Here is a 6,436-nt window from a genome sequence, read left to right as displayed (position 1 = left end):
TTCTGTTTATTATTCCACCAGGTCTAATTGCTGTTAGTCATACAGTCATGCTTACAGTTAACCACTTTCCAAATTCATCCTGGGGACACCTCTCCTAAATTATTTCCATGCTGGTCATTTGCCATTTATTTCCTTCTCCTCTGTTTTCTGTCTCAACAAGTTTTTAATCTATGACAGCGCTTTATCTCCCAACCCCATGATTATAAAATTTCCTTCAGAGACTTTACTGAAGGGCTTTATCAAAAGCCCTTTGAACCTCTCCATAAATTAGAATCTCTGTTCTCCTTTTCGTACTATTTTGTTAACTCTTTCAGGGGGTCGTGGGGACAAGGAAGCTTTAATTCACCTTGAGTAGGGCCAGATTCCACTCTCTCTTCCTGTACTCCCGGTGGTTAATCTACCTCACTCTTTTGGCATTATTCTCCCTTTTTATCACCCCTCTCTCATCCTCCCCGACACATCCCAATCCCTGGCCTGGGATCACGTGTAGGTGCCCCCTTGATGGGAGTATGGCCTTGGTGGATCTCACAGCTCCCCCCTTCTCTATCCAGCACCAGAAATGGATGAGGTGGAGCAGACCCTGCCGATGCCCATGGACGTGTGACACTGTGTTGGGTTTTTTTCTGGAAACAGACTCTTTACACTCAGACGTGTTCGGCATTCTCTGATGGCTGCAACAATCTTGTCTTGGTATTTCTCCACTTGCTGCCCTCTGTCTCCTTCCTAACTGACATGAGGTGGTCCTTGCACTTGATAGGAACAAAGCAAAGGGGGTGGGTAATGGCAAACCTGCCTGAAGGAGTGTTGCACTGGCACTGTGCAGACTCAGATTATTTCTCGCTGTCTCTGCTCTTGACCAGATAGGTAACCCAGGGTGAGTCAGTTCAATTCTCTTTAACCCTCCTATTTTCCCTCCCACACTCTTTCTGTCTCAGCAGCTTAGATTTTAATGTATCTACTGCAGGAAATTGTCTCTCACTGTGTGTTTGCACTGTGCCTTTTGCAATCAGATCCTGGAGGAAAAATCATAAGTCAACACTGCAATCTGTTCCTTGAATATCTGAATCTCCTTTCCTTCTTTGATTGATTCTTTCCTGTGACTTCTCTGGCTGCATGTGGGTAATGCACTATTGGTCCCTTTTCTTATGACAGCTGCTAAGAGAAGGAGATCAAAGTGCCTTCGCCCTGCCCCTCCACCCCCTACCCCCGGTTTGAATAGAAGCAATGATTTCAGTCAAAGTTAACCAAGGGATGGAAGTTCCTTATGACTTTTGTGAAAATTGATGGCAGTAGGACAGGGGAGGATGGACCAAGGTGGTATTACAGCAAAGCATACTCAAGCATGCTTACTTATTCTGCTCAGATGTCTGAGGATTCACATGGGAGACAGCACCCAGAAGGGACCATTATGGGTGTCACTAGGGTCCATGTTTAGGAAGCTGTTTGGGAACATCTGCCTTCTGCTCACCCATTGCCTACACACTGAGCTGTGGGGCAGAAGTGGGGGAAGACATTACCTGCTTTCATTTCCCCCTCTGGGTATCTCTTCGTTGAATGTGCAGAACGGTTGGGATTTGGGGCTCAGCAATCGCACGCCCTGTTATCAGAGGAGCATAACAAACCACCAGTTTTGGATGCCCTGATTTTCTCTGAGTGGGTGGTTTAGAAGATGACGGAGTTGACTTTCTGGAGTGCCGCAAAATCCTTCCGCCAAATATTTGGCTGCTCAGCAGTCCTGAATACTGAAACCCTTAGGGCATTTTTGAGTTCTGAGTGTGGAAAACGAGGAACACTGAATGAACAGACTCGCAAAAATTAGAGGTTCCTCTATGCTGTGCCTCAGTTTGCTCGTAAGTAAATTGGGCAAAGTAACCCTTGGGTTCTTGCCTCAGGGGGCCCCGAGTCAAAATTCTTCATGCTTCAAAGTCCTTAAGGCACTTGAATGAAAGACTCTGGCCCCAGTAATTACAGAGCGTTGTGCTTCCCTATGAGATAGGGAAACGTTTGCCAGGCAAGGTTTTGAAAAGAAAATCAACGTTGCGCTGCCAAATCCTCCAAGGGAAAATGGAAGATTTACTGTGTGAGCGTCAAAATCAGCTGTTGTCATTTAAGCCCATTGCTAATGGATTTGTGGCCAGACTGTATTAGCACAAACCCGGCTAGCAGGAGGAGGGAGCATGGTGCACAGCGCGGCTGCTGGTCGTGGGGCAAAGATTTGCATAGGGGATGGTTCTGAGGAAGTGCCTGCCCAGCAGAGCCACGCTGCTCACTTCCCTAAGCTGCGTTTTTGGCTTAGTTCCTTCAAAAACATCTTCTCAGATAAAGAGAAAGGAGGTCAGCTGTGACAGAGGATGTTTTGCCTATCTCCCTTAGGACTCAGTTATGGATTTAACACGAGATTTCCTTAAAGCCCTGGGAAAAAAGGCAGGCTCCAAATTGTAGGTCAGAGCTGTGATTCACTCCTTGGCTTCTCCTTCATCTCAGGAGGGAGGAAAGTCACTGGGGTGTCCCCCCTCCATGTGGCTGCAGTGCAGTGCTAGCAGGCAGGAAGAAGCAGGGCTGCCCCATCCTACCACTCTCCTGCCAGCTGAAGAGCAAGATGTTGCTCTCATAAGCCACTTTCTCCCCTCCTATGCTGTGCCTGGTGCTGGAAACACAGCAGAGAGGAGCACAGCCCATCCAGTGCTGTCACTCTTTCCCAGGTAAAGCCATAAGCCACACACCTCAGGATCTCCCATGCTCTGCTGTAGGAAAAGATACAAGACCCCACAGAGCTGGAACCTCTTTGAGAAGTGCCACTCAGGAGTGTTGTGCATCAAGGAAGGTGTCAGCACGAAATGGTAAATGATGAGGTACCTGCATTGTTGCTAAAGGGCTCATTAAAAATGAGACACCTTTTGAATTCACAGAGTAATAACAGGCATGGGGTACGGGTTATTGGCCTCTTTTTCAGCAGAGAAATGATAAATGCTTCCGCGGAAAGAAGTGCCACACCTCCTCAAACAAGACACCCTTCCCTCTCCCATCAAAATTCCTAGGTCAAAGGAAAGGATTTGATTTCACTGCTAACACTCAGCCAGAAGAAGTATGTGCTAGGTGTGAAAGCCACCTGTTCTCAGCACAGACCTGGCAAGGGAAATGTGCAAAGCGCGAGGGCTGCGAGGCAATTTGCCTGTCACTCATCCTCCCGGGAACTCAGGAGTGATGTGTGCACTCAGATGTGTATGTGTGCAAGGCACGCACACACCCCTGGGAAAGCTGTCACATCGGGGGAAAGTACAGACAACTTCTTTCACCATTTCCTTTCTTTACGACAAAGAAATCTGGCTGCTTCACTGCAAAAAGGGCAACTGGAAAGGCAGGGGGGTATTTTGTGCCCGTCTCCTCACACAGCCCTTCGACGCCAATGACTGTGCGCAATGCTCGTCTCTGCCTCTTTTGATCTTTGTACACTCAGGGCTTGACCTGAAGTCTGGCAAAATTGATGGGAGCGTTTCTCTCCCTCTTGCTGGGTATTAGCTTAGGGACTTATTAATTGATTTTTAGCTTTGTTGACTGTGCCTGTATCACAGACTTGAAGTACAACATGAAAATTTAATGAAATATTAAAATAGGGTATTTGTTGACAAGAGTGACCCTGTGTGTCATGCAAGAAAAACTGCACATTCAGAAGTGTCTTCCGAGTGTCCTCAGCTTCTTCCAAATCTGATGTTTCCCAGCCATGTGCTCCATCTCCAGGTCTTCTTTGCTTGGACAAAGTATCTGATCATGGCAGGTCTTGGTTAGGCATATAAAATGTCTGAGGTTTCCTAGCACACCTTTTTCCATGCTGGGAAACTATGCCTAGGTAAAGCACGTCCACATTTCTCAGCCATTGAATATATGCAGACAGGCTGTGCCTTGGGGACATGCAGCACACGTAGCACTGCTGGCGTGCCTCAGGTGTGCGGTGCGTGCTCTGCAGTGGAGAGCAGCACTACCACAGGCAGGAGGACAGAACAGGCTCCTGTCTCCATCTGGGAAATCCACATTGGGAAAAAGTACATCTCCACCAGGAGGAAACCAAATGCAGGCCTCGGTGAAGGGAGGTGGGGAGTGGGTTGTCCCGCTAAGCATCTCTCACTGAACAAAGCCTGCTGTCAGCAAACACCTCTGGTATGAACTCCGGCACCTCTAGTCATCCCAGCACATGGGGGGATGGGGTTTGTCCAAGAGGCAGCATCCACACTGTGTAAAGCAATGACATGTAAGGATGAGAGCTTGAACTTGGTTTTGTGGTTGCTCCGAGATCTCCAAACATGGGCATAATGCATGCACTGCCTAAAATTCCAGCCAGTGATGGCTGTGAAAATACCTGCATGGAGAGGGGGATGGACTGCAGTGCCTAGCCCTGCGTGGTAATGAATCTGTATGTTTCCTTTTAAACCACAGGACACAATCATAGAATTGTTTAAATTGGAAGGGACTCCTAAAGACCATCTAGTCTAACACCCCTGCAGTGAACAGGGACATCTACAGCTCAATCAGGTGCTCAAAGTCCCATCCTTGTTCCTGACCTTGAATGTCAGCCCTTCAGAGTGGCTGGAAAAGGCACAACTCAACATAGAATTTTTTTTCCATCATCTTCTTCATCCCACCAACTCCAAAGAACATCTCTGCTTCTCCCCTGAGAGGCTTTTCCTCCACAAAGGAGTCCTGTGCAGATTGCTGAGCCCAAGCATTCATGCTGCGGATTATAAACCAGCCGCATCCCTGCTCTGCTGCCCTCTGCACTATTATCTGAGCATTGGCTCTCACCTTTGTTTTGCTTGTTGTGCATAGCCAGCAAAAACTGCATCCAAAAAAAAAAAAAAAAAAAAAAAAAAAAAAAAGTAATGGAAAAACAAAAATCCTCCCAAACCATTCTCTGAAAGTTGCCGAAGGGTATTCTTGGCCTCATTGCTTCCTGCAGTGTCTCCATTGACAGAATCCTCCCAGTAAGCCTCAGCTTCCAGAAGGCGATGCACAGAGAGTCCCCTCTGGTCCTTCCAGGCTACAGAGGGTTTAACTCTGTCTCCACCCCACACTCTCTTCCTGATATCCTCATCCATTTTCTTCACTGAGGAAGAGGAGGAAGAGTCTTACTGTGGAAGAGGAGATTATCTCATGATTACTGTATATTAACGACATGCACCGCAGGCACATCTTTTTCTCTGGTCAGAGAATCGAAACTCAGCTATTAAGAGAAAGCAAGCTGCAAAATCTCTCTCTGGGCATCTGAAGAAGCCTAAAGAGATTTTCAGAAGTGCTGAACCCTTAGGTGTTCCCAGAGATTTTAGAGGAATCTCAAGTGCTTGCCTCTGGCCATAATCCAAGCCCAGAGCTTAGGGCTGTGGCCGTGAGCAGAGGGACCTGTTTGCAAATCCCCATGCTTGCTTCACTTGGGACAGGTTTTCTACACTTTCCTAGCCCCCGGGGAGGTGAGTCCTCCCATCAGGCATTCCCAGTCTTTTCTGTTGAAACTGCTTGACTTTGTGTCATTGGGAAATCATCATTGAAATGGGCCCCAGAAGAGGCATGGGGGTGGAGGGGAAAAGAGAAAATTTCTCTTGCGTGTGTGTGTGAGAGAGAGAATGGGTGGTTTTGGCTCAACTGCATGGAGTGGCAAAGGTATCGCAGCTGGAGACCATGAGCAGAACACAACACCTATCAAACTTCAGGTACAGATACCTGTTAGGGCAGATAGGACTTGGCAGACACTCTGCATGGCATCCTGTGTCAGTGCATCTCATGTCCTGGAGAATGTGGGTGCCATTGAGAGAGCTCATCCTATGCTGCAGCACCGTGCCACCTTTGTATGTGGCTCATTTAGGTACCCAGGCTGGAAGAGAACACGCACTGCTCAGCAGTGTTTGGATGATGAGATGCTGGGCTGTGCACTTGCTCAAAAGATGGTTTGGGGTAGGGGCTATCAAAATTCATTCCACCTCTCTCTAAAGGGGACAGGACGTTCAACTACATCCCCTTTGCCCTCAGGCTGAGTGGTGGCAGCCAGCCCTTCACCCAGGAGTGATGAACACGGAGCTGAGTGGCCCCGGCTCCACCAGACGCCACACTTGAGAGCTGGATTTGAGGAGGGTTTTCAGCAGACACTAGGAGGTGGCAACAGGCTCTTGGTGGAGAGATTCAGAATGCAGCCTTTGTCCCCTCTGCAGATGAAGATGGCAGCCAGGTCTAGACAGATTCCAGAGGCATCTGGACAGCCTCTGTCATCAAGGTGGGATCGCTGTGTGATGCACATAAGGGGAGTTATCTCCCCTCTGCCTTCTTGCTGGGAGGGGCCAGATGAGGTTTAGGGGAAGCTGGCAGCTACACAGGTATAGTGGGGATGCTGTGGGGTGGTGGCTGCAGAGCACTCATCACAACTCAAGTGCCAAGAAGGGAACTGCTGTGGTGT

This window comes from Centrocercus urophasianus, unplaced genomic scaffold (genome assembly GCF_019232065.1).
Source record: "Centrocercus urophasianus isolate 14NV4802_14NV808 unplaced genomic scaffold, USGS_Curo_1.0 seq_30, whole genome shotgun sequence".
In the NCBI taxonomy this organism is placed as follows: domain Eukaryota; kingdom Metazoa; phylum Chordata; class Aves; order Galliformes; family Phasianidae; genus Centrocercus; species Centrocercus urophasianus.
Note: the sequence above shows the minus strand (reverse complement) of the source record.